This window comes from Schistocerca gregaria, chromosome 3 (genome assembly GCF_023897955.1).
Source record: "Schistocerca gregaria isolate iqSchGreg1 chromosome 3, iqSchGreg1.2, whole genome shotgun sequence".
Classification (NCBI taxonomy): Eukaryota; Metazoa; Arthropoda; class Insecta; order Orthoptera; family Acrididae; genus Schistocerca; species Schistocerca gregaria.
In genome coordinates this window covers 571,032,281-571,046,450 of record NC_064922.1, presented here as the reverse complement: position 1 = coordinate 571,046,450, position 14,170 = coordinate 571,032,281, and the positions used below count along the sequence as shown (strand labels likewise).

At 43.5% G+C, this 14,170-nt stretch overlaps 1 protein-coding gene and 1 pseudogene across 3 annotated transcripts in view; both read left to right on the top strand.

Annotated features, from left to right (window-relative positions):
- The window catches only part of LOC126354246 (potassium voltage-gated channel protein Shab), a 1,056,422-nt gene that overhangs the window by 434,455 nt on the left and 607,797 nt on the right, over positions 1-14,170 (top strand). The gene's annotated exons all lie outside the window — the stretch shown is intronic.
- On the top strand, positions 1,684-1,801 carry LOC126357306 (5S ribosomal RNA; annotated as a pseudogene).

Here is a 14,170-nt window from a genome sequence, read left to right as displayed (position 1 = left end):
CAGAAGTTTCATTACTTGGTCTTGCCGCAGTGGATACACCGGTTCCCGTGAGATCACCGAAGTTAAGTGCTGTCGGGCGTAGTCAGCACTTGGATGGGCGACCATCCAGGCCGCCATGCGCTGTTGCCATTTTTCGTGGTACACTCAACCTCGTGATGCCAATTGAGGAGCTACTCGAGCGAATAGTAGCGTCTTCGGTCAAAAATACCATCTTACGACCGGGAGAGCGGTGTGCCGACTCCACGCCCCTCCTATCCGCATTCTCCACCGAGGATGGTCCCGGTAGGCCACTCGTATCCTGAAGACTGAGTGTGTTTTTTTTTACATTAATTAATTTCTGGTGTATTTTTTCCCGTCAGTGTATATTAATACTAATATTAGATTTACAACGAGGACTAAGGGGAACCAGTGACTTCCGTTTCTGAATGGAGAATAAACGTGATGGTACTATGGAATATGAATTCCATGTGAAACGCAGTGATACGAACCACTATCTTTCAGAGAATCCGTGCCACCGTCTATGGCAGCGATATCCGGCAATGACGGCACTGGTAGGTTGCAGACGCTCGTACTTTATGTGACGGTTGCGTAAATTTACCTCAAAACATTGTGAATTTTATCAACATAAAATAGACAGTTATGTCGTTTTGTTTTTCTGTCTCGTTACTGCGCAACTATTGTGCTTCTCAGAGCGAGCAAGTTTGTATCTAATTGTAAACGAAATTATTTTTTGTATTACGTTTAATAATGTCATATTTTTCATTACCTCGCCAGGAAGTTTAAATTAATAATAATAACGAAATGGTCGATTACTCAGGTGGCGTATGACAATGGGAGGATTTTGAAAATTTTGCGTGGCGTGCATGCGCTGTACGTTAAGTGGCTTTTGTAGGCCAGTTTGAAATTTTTTCCTGGATTGGTAGACCGCAAATACCCCATATTAAATAGCTCGTATCTACTTCCCTTGTACCACTGTGATACGTTCTAGATAGTTATTGTCTATACCTTGTATATGCAGGGCAAATCTAAACTCCACTGACAAACTTTTCCAACTTGTTGAGGAATGCCTTCTGAGTATTTTGGTATAAGGGGTTCGTTACAGAGTTTTTGCGTTTCATTTGGTTTCTTGTACCAGTCCTCTTGTACTGGAACGAAAATTTTGTGTTTCCTTTCCGTTCGCTTAAGGCACTTGCTGTTGACAGTAGTAACGTTCTCTTTAACGTGCCGCCCTCAAGTTAGCATTCTGCATTACTCGGTTCTGTCTAGTGTTCTCTTTTCCAGAGGTAGTAGTCTTGTGTTAACAGTGATACACAGCAGTACTATAGACAGGTTTACTTATGAAGCGTAGGCCGATATGCACCTAGTTTATGATTCACTGAATGCAGTGGAAGAGCGGCACGACGACGCCATGCTGACTTGTTTCCGTAACGATGGCAACCATAACATTGTACTTTTGCATCTGTCTGAGGGGCTTGCATTACGTAATGTTTCGTGTTTCATGGTTTGGTGACGGCATAATAACAGGCTTCTTCACTGTTGTGAACTGTGACTAAATCCTAATAACATTATTTATAACATGCAGCCAGACTCCGTACATCTCTTGCACCAATATATCCAGAAGATATCCTTGAATAATCTCTGAAAGTTTGTCAGTGGCGTTCTGGCTAACCATGTATGCATAATGGCAACGGCCTTGCCGCAGTGGTAAAACCGGTTCCCATCAGATCACCGAAGTTAAGCGCTGCTGGGCTGGGCTAGCACTTGGATGGGTGACCATCCGGTCTGCCGGGCGATGTTGGCAAACTGAGGAGCTTCTTGATTGAGAAGTAGTGGCTCAGGTATCGTAAACTGACATATTGCAGGGAGAGCGGTGTACTGACCACATGCCCCTCCATAGCCTCATCTAGGACACCTGTGGGCTGCGGATGACACGGCGGCCGTTCGGAACCGTTGGACCTTCATGGCCTGTTCGGGTGGAGTACGTATGCGTAATCGTAAGACCAAACATTATGACCATCTGTTTACTAGGGTGTTGGTCCATATTTTGGGAATCACTGCAGCTGCTATTTGGGGTGGCATGGATGAGAAATGTCCCTGATAGGTTGCTGGAGGTATGTGACATCGGATGTCTACGACCAAATTAGGCAGTTCCGGAAAATTACAAGCTGGAGCGTTTTGCGTGCAGAGCTAGAAGATTAAATGGTCAAAAGGTGTTCCATTTTGTTCATATCTGAGGAATTTTGAGGCAAAGTTGTCAACGAGAGTTCATGTCATGCTCCTCAAATCATTGTAGGACGATCCTTTGATTACTACCACAGGTCACAAGAAAGCTCTGGTGAACGTCCCCCCATAGCATCACACTACTCTGACTGACTTGCATCCATGACAAAGTACATGTTTTGAGCTGCCATTCACTTGCCTAAGTGTCTACCCACACATGATCATCGAACTAGCATAACAAGAAACTTAATTCATCTAACCAGGCGACATGTTTACATCGATCCATGATCCAATCTCGATCATCGTGTACCCAACACAATCGCAGCTGGTGATATCCTTGACTGAATATAGAGCACTTAGAGGTTATCTACTGCAGAACTCATGTTCAACAATGTGTGCTGAGCTGTGTTCTCTGAAACACATATGCTTGCCCTGGCGTTGTGCGCTACTATCAAATCTGCCACAGATTGCCTCCTATCCTGGTTTAAGGATTGGGCACGTCTCCAACCTCAGTGATGAAGTGTTGATGTCCAGCACTGTGTCATCTGCACATGGTTTCTCCATCATTTTGTCAGTGGATTTTCCCTTTTGCGACCGACATCGGCATTAGAAAGATTCACATTTGTCTCTGGTCCACTTCACGAGCCCACAGTGCCACACAGTGGTGTTCAGACTCGCAGTGGACAATATTCATAATGTTTTGGCTCATCAGTGTATGTTTTACGTATATTTCATTCTCTACTCACAAGAGTTGGGTAGGATGTTTTGGAATATTGTTCTATTTTGCCAGATATCTCAGTTGATTTGGAGTGGTGCAGAGGTGGTCTAAACTGGAATTAATTGTGAGGGGTTAACAGTTCCTAGTATTTGCTTGATAATCAAGGGAAATCTCCCAAAGACTTTGATCGGAAATCAGTGGGACAGTAATCGTTTTAAATTTATTTCCGTGAGAACATCTATTATCAAAGGCAAAAATCCAAAATTTGTGTGTGTCTCTTTTTGGGGTTTGTTTGTGGGCATATTTATGATACCTTGGGATTTTGGTTGCGACTTTGGGGACTTGTTTGGCTCCAGTGGGTTTTTCTCTTACTTGCTTGTAAGTGCTTCTTCATTGCACAAATTGTCACACAGTAAGCTTTGCCGAAGCTTAACGCCTGCAGTGTCACAACCAACATGACATCAGAGCTTCAGAGATGTTTAACACACAGGGGACAATTTTCTGGAAGAGATGTTTACCAAGAGACCAGAGAAGTGCTGCTAGAGGACACAGGTTTCACTGGCCTACTCTCTTCTGCAATACAAACAATCGACAGTACGTCCAGCTATATCTTAGCATCGAGTCGTACTTAGGGTAGTGCTCAGGTCAGACCAGACCAGTTCGCTCCAAATGAATTTCCTGGATCAGGTACCGATTCGGTAAAGATTTCATCAGTCACTATTCTCTCTAGAAAGGCACCTCCACGATATCACTGCTATTCATATTTTACCTGCCAGATAGTCTGCTGGACGTCACAAAGTTGTCACCAGGTTTATAATATTCGTTCCAGTAGTCTCTGTTCTAAAGTCCACATCAGAAATACAAAAGAAGTTCATCGACGAAATGAAAGAAATGTAGAAGTAGCAGTCAACACCTAAGTGGGCTAGCTGGCATGGTGTTATGAAGTGGTACTGACAAGAAGGTTTGCCAATGACAGACTATTGCAGTGTTGCCGATCTTAGAGCGTGCCTTCATACAATTTTAGATGTCTGCACCTCTTCTAGAATAAGAAGTTCCAATCAATAGTTATCTGATGTTATCTTAACTGTATTTTGGTAAGACTTTTTCATTGAGGTGTACTAACGCTTGTTGCCGGCTAGGGTGGCCGAGCGGTTCTAGGAGCTACAGTCAGGGACCGCAGGTTGGAATCCTGCCTCGGGCATGGATGTGTGTGATGTCCTTACGTTAGTTAGGTTTAAGTAGTTCTAAGCTCTAGGGGACTGATGACCTCAGAAGTTATGTCCCATAGTGCTCTGAGCCATTTGAACCATTTGAACTAACGCTTGTTGATACATAAATGAATGAATTGTATGGGAAAGACTTTTTTCTTATTGCTGAAATGCTCTTACACCTTGATCACATTCCCCATTATGATTTTATCTCAGAGCGGTTTTCTGATGCTCTCTATAGGTAATGAAGTGTTGCTGATGCACACTGATTCAAGCATCCTTGTGTCTAGACTTCGAGCAATTCGGCTTCAAAACCTATAAACTTGAAAACAACGTAGGTGAATAAATAAAGGAAAACAAATAAATTGAGAGAATAAAAGGTATTAATTTTGCTTCGTAAAGATACCCACATTTATTTCTAGTATAACCACGACCATGGATCTAGTCATTCTGTCTCTTGCCATCTTGGACGGTGAAGAGCAATCTTTCGGTGTGTATGCGCTACATTATAATTCTTCTAGAGATCTATTTGACTAGCATTAACAGCTCTTTTTGTACTTTCAGGTCTTTCGCAAACAGCAGGTGCACAAATTGTCACCAGGTTGATAATATTCGTTCCAGTAGTACTGTTCTGAAGTCCACATCAGAAATAAAAAAAACCACTTCATCCAGGAGATGAATGAATCTTAGAAGTCAATCCCAGTTACCCAGTACTGTATGTAAACATACTCAGATGTTCCCAGTGGATTGTCCATGTTCCGTGACTGTTCCAGAAAATCTTCCACTGCTTGCGACTGTTTTGCTACACTGTACTCATAGGCTATCGGCACGTAGGTTCGTAGAATGAAATTACCCACTTCTTGAGGTCGTTGGCGCTATTTCCTTAGCATAACAGTGACTCAGACGGTGAGAACCCCTAAATCTACTGTGTTTTAGCATTTTACTAATGCAATGTTCTTATAATACACTCCTGGAAATTGAAATAAGAACACCGTGAATTCATTGTCCCAGGAACGGGAAACTTTATTGACACATTCCTGGGGTCAGATACATCACATGATCACACTGACAGAACCACAGGCACATAGACACAGGCAACAGAGCATGCACAATGTCGGCACTAGTACAGTGTATATCCACCTTTCGCATCAATGCAGGCTGCTAGTCTCCCATGGAGACGATCGTAGAGATGCTGGATGTAGTCCTGTGGAACGGCTTGTCATGCCATTTCCACCTGGCGCCTCAGTTGGACCAGCGTTCGTGCTGGACGTGGAGACCGCGTGAGACGACGCTTCATCCAGTCCCAAACATGCTCAATGGGGGACAGATCCGGAGATCTTGCTGGCCAGGGTAGTTGACTTACACCTTCTAGAGCACGTTGGGTTGCACGGGATACGTGCGGACGTGCATTGTCCTGTTGGAACAGCAAGTTCCCTTGCCGGTCTAGGAATGGTAGAACGATGGGTTCGATGACGGTTTGGATGTACCGTGCACTATTCAGTGTCCCCTCGACGATCACCAGAGGTGTACGGCCAGTGTAGGAGATCGCTCCCCACACCATGATGCCGGATGTTGACCCTATGTGCCTCGGTCGTATGCAGTCCTGATTGTGGCGCTCACCTGCACGGCGCCAAACATGCATACGACCATCATTGGCACCAAGGCAGAAGCGACTCTCATCGCTGAAGACGACACGTCTCCATTCGTCCCTCCATTTACGCCTGTCGCGACACCACTGGGGGCGGGCTGCACGATGTTGGGGCATGAGCGGAAGACGGCATAACGGTGTGCGGGACCGTAGCCCAGCTTCATGGAGACGGTTGCGAATGGTCCTCGCCGATACCCCAGGAGCAACAGTGTCCCTAATTTGCTGGGAAGTGGCGGTGCGGTCCCCTACGGCACTGTGTAGGAACCTACGGTCTTTACGTGCATCCGTGCGTCGCTGCGGTCTGGTCCCAGGTCGACGGGCACGTGCACCTTCCGCCGACCACTGGCGACAACATCGATGTACTGTGGAGACCTCACGCCCCACGTGTTGAGCAATTCGGCGGTACGTCCACCCGGCCTCCCGCATGCCCACTATACGCCCTCGCTCAAAGTCCGTCAACTGCACATACGGTTCACGTCCACCCTGTCGCGGCATGCTACCAGTGTTGAAGACTGCGATGGAGCTCCGTATGCCACGGCAAACTGTCTGACACTGACGGTGGCGGTGCACAAATGCTGCGCAGCTAGCGCCATTCGACGGCCAACACCGCGGTTCCTGGTGTGTACGCTGTGCCGTGCGTGTGATCATTGCTTGTACAGCCCTCTAGCAGTGTCCGGAGCAAGTATGGTGGGTCTGACACACCGGTGTCAATGTGTTCTTTTTTCCATTTCCAGGAGTGTAGTTCAAATGTGAAACACTTCTGTACTGGATGGTCTAGGTGGACAGATGTAGAGAAGTTGAACATCTTCACATTGGTAGAAAGGGACCACACTGTGCTGCATAGCAGTCAGTCCATGTAGTTGCTTCGTTGGTATACTGTAACTGCATGTGCAGGCCATCGTGTCCGAGCGTTTGTAGGCGTTTCAGTACAAAGCCGCGCTGCTTTTAAGGTCGCATGTTCGAATCCTGCCTCGGGCATGGATGTTTGTGATGTCCTTAGGTTAGTAAGGTTTAAGTAGTTCTAAGTTCTAGGGGACTGATGACCTCAGAAGTTAAGTCCCATAGTGCTCAGCGTCAGTTGAACCAACCCATAATGCTCAGAGCCATTTGAACCATTTGTAACTGCATGAAAATATTCGGCACATGTTCTCTGCCTTTACTTTCCTGTTAAAAACGTACTGATATAGGAGATAGCTATTGTGTGGCGGTGCGGGCAGCAAGATACTTTGCTAATTCCTTCAATCTACATGTGAACAGATGGGAGAGAAGTTTTCCCTTGCGTCATCTCTGATGTCCACAGCTATACAGTTTTTTATCAAGGGCAATTATGCTGTTTCCCCACCTAGTATTACATCTATTGTATGCGTTTGGCATCAATTTTGATTATTAATAATCACAAGTAGATTTGTTTGGATCATACGACTTGTCCAAATTTTACTCTAGTCAACTATTTATTGAGAACGTGCGTGTAGTAATTATCTTTTATTTCGTTATAAATGGTGATATATGAATGGCGATAGGTCTATACGTTCGCGTCAAGTCACACTCATTGGCAACCAGCCGACATCAGCACTTTTCCCTGAATCGCCACTAGAGGCAGAAGGTTCCTTGATCGTACTGTGATTTCTGTCTCATAAGAGGAGCACACGAGACTCGGATTTTCGTTTTGTTTCATGCTTATAGTGTGTGAAGTTGAGAACCCAAATACCAATCCCCAAAGCAATTCGATGCATCTCTCAAAAATTTGCGGGAAAATCGACTTTGAGGATTGCTTAAAATCATGAAGTAAGGTCCATTGTTCGATAAGCAGCGTCGTTCAGTGGTAGAATGCTCGCCTGCCATGTGGGAGCTCTGGGATCGATTCGTATGCGATTCAAATTTTTAAACAGAGATGCATGTTCTACGAACATTTCCGTGAAGTGTAAAATACATAGAAAAGCTGAAAACTCGCTAATGCTAGAGACTAGTAATCTCTGGATCACTGGTTCGAGTTTTATTCCAGTGAGCACTTTTTTGTTTTTTCTTCACTCAGTTTGAATACCTACGTCATTTAAATGAAAATTCATCAAATATATGTAAGTTAACACATATCTCATGATACGTTTTATGAGAAATGAACATCTTATTTCTAATTAAATATTGCACTTTATAAACCTGTGCCCATTGCAAATATAAACTCTTAATTAACGATTTTTATGGAAATAATAAAGACTGTTAAATTTAAAATTTGTAAATTAGATTTTCTCATCTCTAATGTGTCTTAAACTTCACGGAAATGCTAGTAGAAAACGCACCTCTGTTTAAAAATTTACCAGAGTTGGGAATGAAACCTTAAATACCCACTTCGCAGGCGAGCAATCTACCACAGAGCTAAGCGGCTCATTGAATTAATGTCCCTTCGTTAGGATTTTACAAAGACTCAGAAAATTTTAAAGTCGATTTTCTAGACAATTATTAAGAGTTATATCGAAGAGATTTGGTTGATTGATGTTTTACTCCCAAACCTCATGCACCAGAACATAAAATAATCCAAAATTAAAATCGCCATACGGTCTCGTTATCAGATATCGACATTTTAACGCTGCCGTTCTCTGGCTTCCAACGGACCTGTAGCCATATTTTATTCTAAAATGTACACACATCAAAAAAGTTTTATATCACCCTGGTTCCCCGAACTCCTGAAGATAGACGTTGCTTGTGGATATCGTACCAGATACACAGTCCCTTTGACTGTTTAAGGATGTCACTAGGCCCGCCAAAAGATATAAACAACAACACATGAGCAGTGCCAATTAGACGTAGAGGGTCCGATAGCCAACCATTTCCAGTTATTCCAGAGGAAGGATGTACACGGCTCGCGTTGTCTGTAGTTCAACCTTGTCAGTACCGAGCTTCTATCGCGTCCACATTGTTACTTTGTGCCAGGAAGGGCTCTCAAAAGGGAAGTGTCCAGGCGTCTCGGAGTGAACCAAAGCGATGTTCGGACATGGTGGAGCCACAGACAGACAGAAACTGTCGATGACATGCCTCGCTCATGCACCCCACTACTGCACTAGATGACCGCTACCTGTGGATTATGGCTCGGAGGAACCCTGACAGCAACGCCACCATGTTGAATAATGTATTTATGCAGCTGCAGGACGTCGTGATACGACTCAAACCGTACTCAGTAGGCTGCATGTTGCGCAACTTCACTCCCGACGTCCGTTACGAAGTCTATCTTTACAACCACGACGCTATGCAGCGCGGTACAGATGGGCCCAACAACATGCCGAATGGACCGCTCAGGACTGGCATCTCGTTCTCTTCATCGATGAGTATCGGATATGCCTTCAAAAAGACAATCGTCGGAGACGTGTTTGAAGGCAACGCGGTCAGGCTGAACGCCTTAGACACACTGTCCAGAGAGTGCAGCAAGGTGGAGGTTCCCTGCTGTTTTGGGGTGGTATTATGTGGGGCCGAAGTACGCCATTGGTCATGGAAGGCGCCATAACGGCTGTACGATACGTGAATGTCATCCTCCGACCGATAGTGCAACCGTATCGGCAGCATAGTATCGAGGTATTCGTCTTCATGGACGACAATTCGTGCCCCCATCGTCTTGTCAACGACTACCTTCAGGATAACGACATCGCTCGACTAGAGTGGCTAGTACGTTCTCCAGACTTGAAACCCATGGAACATGTCTGGGATAGAAAAGAGCTGTTTATGGAAGACGTGAGCTATCAGCCACTATGAGGGATCTACGCTAAATCGCCGATGAGGAGTGAGACAATCTGGACCAACAGTGCCTTGGTGAACTTGTGGACAGTATGCCGCGACGAATATAGGTGTGCATCAATGCAAGAGGACGTGCTAGTGGGTACCGGTGTGTACAGCAATCTGGACCACCACCTCTGAAGGTCTCGTTGTGTGGTGGCACAACATGCAATGTGTGGTTTTCATGAGCAATAAAAAGGTCGGAAATGCTGTTTATGTAGATCTCTATTCCGATTTTCTGTACGGTTGCGGAACTCTCGGAACCGAGGTGATGCAAAACATTTTTTGATGTGTGTGTTTACTGTCTGCTGTAGAAAAACAAATGGTGCTGAAATTTGTTTAGCTATTGTTGCATTTTAGTTTATCTTCATTAGCTTACATTCTTAGACAATGCGTAAGATATCTAGGAATTACAAAATAAATAATGTAGGCCCACCCGACAATCTGTTAATCACTCTTTTAAAATGGCTCATCCGTCTGTTTGGAGCGCTTCACATGATGTAAGCGTTTACTAGGCGACATGTGACCCTCAACCACTGACGGAAGTCATAGTAGTAAAGTGGTGTGTACATGGAAGTCATTTGTATAGCATCAGGACAGTGATGACAATTTTGTATGAGTCAATGGCTTGTTGCAAGTCTCTCAATTATCGACCTGGGTACCTACAGTTTAACGTGGAATCCGGATAACGTATCGTATCTGGCGAGTCTCCACGTCACCCAGAGGTGAGTGCTAGGTGAGAAGACAGGCGGAAAACCCTTAGTCCGACCGGTATTGGGTTCAGCAGCCTTCCGATTCCCCTGCGCGCGCTTTACCACTACCATGCTCGACAATGAGTTCAATCTACATGGTAACCTGACAAAATGACAGAATGATCGTATTCGTTTATGTCCATGACAGATCCTAAATGAAGTTACCCAATTTGTTGATGTATGAAGGTGGTCTTATAACACTACAGTCTGCTACTGCTATACCATAACCTTAAAGTAGGAAGCAGGTCGTGAAATAAAACTATCTTGTTAAAGCAGTTATGGTATAAAGCAACAGAGCAGTGTTACCCTCTGAGAGGAATTTTGTTATGTTGACCGTGTTGTACCTAACGGAGGTGGCTAATCGGAAATGAAAGTCAGAATTAAGTAAATATTAGAACTGTAACAAACAAAATTTTGCCTATCTGCACTGTTCAACGGATAAAGAAAACGGTCGACAGCCTAACTAGGCAAGAGAATGATTAACATTCTCGTTCAAGAAAATAGTTATTAATAACTTTATTAATAACTAGAGTGGCCAGTACGTTCTTTATTAATATTTTTATTCTTTATTAATAACTTTATTAATAACTTTAATGGATAAACACAACCTATACTTTGTCACACGCGAGTGCAGTGAACTCTTGACACATACATATGTTTACGGTAAGATTGTAACTAACAGTTAGAGCAGCACAACCTATTTGCAAAATTATAACAGATACCGAAACACACAATTACTTTCAGGGCTTACACAAACTGAATGGTGTTTATAACATTATGACTATTCACTGCAGAATCATTAATTGGATATAGGTTAAGTCCCTCTCAGTTAAATACTTTACTATTGAAAATGAAAGTTGGTTCTCACTATCATTTGAATACAGAAATAATGTTTTTCATAATTAGTGGTTTTCCCATTACTTGTTACCTAGCATTAACACAATAGACAAACTGTGGATCCTGTTATATTATTAATTTACACATCCAATACACGAGAGAGACAAACACTTAGCAAACATGAGTATATAACGTTTCACACTGCAGTTTTCCACTTTTACTACATTGAGAGACAAAATTAACATATATGTAAGATACTGACTCACCTTCTGCGATTGACAACAGGCAGTAATGTGATCATTTACTAAGCAAAACTTTATAAGCCTCAGTCTTAAGGACTCTTAATTTGAAGTTGGCAACAATACATTAATAAGCAGTTTTACTAGGAAAATTATTTTCACCCAAGCATCATTAACTTTAACTCAATCTCTTGCCACATTAACTTTAACTTTCTTTTTACTATGTTCAAGAGGCATTAATTAGCAAACACACTGGTATTTAATGTTATTTCAGTAGGTACATTTGGTAATCACTTTAGTTCAAACGGAGAGCAACCTGAGAGGTGTTATGATAAGGAAAAAAATCATGGTAGGTAGATAAATTCAGTTATAAGTTACCTTATATTTGTGCACACTAAAACATCCGATGAGCTTATCCTTCACTGTACATTATTATATCATTCCGATTCAGTGATTGCGCAATGTGGTGGCAACTGCATGTTGGTAGGTGGATTTACAGGTAGAATTGCTGGACTCTATCATTCTTGGTGGCGATGATAGATACAAATTCCAGAATAGTTCCAGCTATTTATCCAACCATCCGAGGCACTGGAAAGTAGCAGAAAAAACCTCTCTCGGAACCAGCACAATATGCATCTTTTACATGGCAGTTTGGTAGCTCGTCCCCGACTGGTACCTCGTCCCTGACTCTTGTTCCACCTTTTCCACCTAGGCCAACCACAATCTGCGCACTCTACACAGTTCCGTTTCCGAGGGAAACCACTACACCTTTTACATACAAACTAACTAAGAACCCTAAGTGAGGATCAGCAGTTTACATAACAGCAACCAAATTCATTCAATAAAACAGAATATTTGCACATATTGACATTTATACAAAAAAATTATTTACACAGAAATTACAATTATATATAGTAAGTTTCGTTCCCTCCAAATGGGACAAAGAATTTAAATGACAGGTACACTACTTTGCATAGAACCAAAGCATGACATCAAAGTTTTAACAAAGAAAGGAGTATACAATTCTGTGTTATCGATTCAAACAAACACATTTACAGATACTCAATGATGTCACATTAAATGAAACAAAAGCAAAATAAATCAGTTAAGCACTAGAGTTATGGTGTTACAGTCTGTTCAGCGTGTCTACAAGGAACGGTGTACCATTCGCAGCGATGTGGAGCTGCGTAATAACGACTATGAAAAGATTTTAATTGGCAATGACTGAAGACGAGCGTCACGCCTTGTCAATTCGAGTCGATTTCAAACCCGACATAAATTGCTGCTAACAGTAAATCCAGGTCAGTCTTAACCAGTATCTCAGCAAATATTTCGTGAGGAACTGCTTGCAGTGGGCCGTTGGATAAGGTGCTTAGCAGGAGGCCGCTGCTCACAACGGCGCACCAAGCCGCACGTTTTAAAGAGGCCCAGCGACATTGAAATTGGTAGCTAACTGGATCCGTGCCGTACGAGTTGCGATTATGGCTCTCTTAAAAGCAAGCAATCCGCTGAGTGTCCCATATGATCAATAAAGCGTCTAATCTGCAGTGTGGCAAGCGTATTTGCCAAGTCAAGGGAAGATCTGTAATGTTCTGATAGTGTTTTGTACCATGACACGAGCTCACTCATTCTGGCTACCATTCTCGGTGACAAAGTGTTTCCCGTGCTTCTCCATGAAGAGTATGTCGCCTGCGCTCCCGGCTTCCGAGGATGATGATGATTTCGGTTTGTGGGGCCCTCAACGGCGTGGTCATCAGCGCCTTTACAATTTCCCAATCTCTTCACTTGGCAGTCTGGCCACTTTCCTGAATGATGATGAAATGATGGGGACAGCACGAAGACCCAGCTCCTTGGCGGAGAATAACTCCGACCCCGTCAGGAGTCGAACCCGGGCCGCGTGATCCAGTGGCAGCAACGCTAACCACTACACCACGAGCTGCGGACATGGCTTCCGAGATGACCATAGCTGTCCTCGCAAGACTGTACGCTTTTGTTTCTGCTTCGACCAATTCTCAGGCGTCCTGTCGCATCTCGCCTGAACGCTGAATTACGAGATCGGGAGTACAAGATCTCTGGGACTATTTCGAGTAGCTTGTAAAACATAGCATCAACATCCCCGCAGTGCCTAGTTCAGCGGGATCTACTCATAAAATAAGGGCTTCAGCTCTGTACGGTATACTAAAAGAACCTTGTGGACATTCTCGATCGGTGAATTGAAGTCGATACCAAGTCAAGAGGCAGTCTCCCACGGTATTTTGCCGAATGTTTTGTGGGAGTGAATATACCAAATATATTAAGAAGAGATGGTACCAGTCCTCCCAGTACCAAGTCCCCCGTGATACACAAAACGATGCAAGATTTAAAAGAACGTGCCAAATTTAAAAGAACATATGTCGCCAAATTGGAGAAATCTTACAGAAACTAGAAACACAGCGCGATCTTCAGTGCGAAATCCGTTTAATATTTTACACAACGAAAATCTGTCTCGAAATCTGACAGAATTCCAAAGAGGTTCTGCTTTATGTGAAGTACACCAGCAACAAGATTCAATCAGTACCTTCACTGCGCAATAGCAACGACAATGTTATTGATGACAATGCCACTAAGGCAAAGAAACTAAACGCGTTTTTCCGAAATTCTTTCAGCAAAGAAAAAAAAATTCTAGAATTTTTGTCAAGACCAGCTGCCAAGTAGATAAGAACGGAAGTTGATAACCTCGGTCTTGCGAAGCAGCTTAAATCATTTAATAAAGGCAAGCGCTCCAGTATAGATAGTACTCAAGTTAGGTC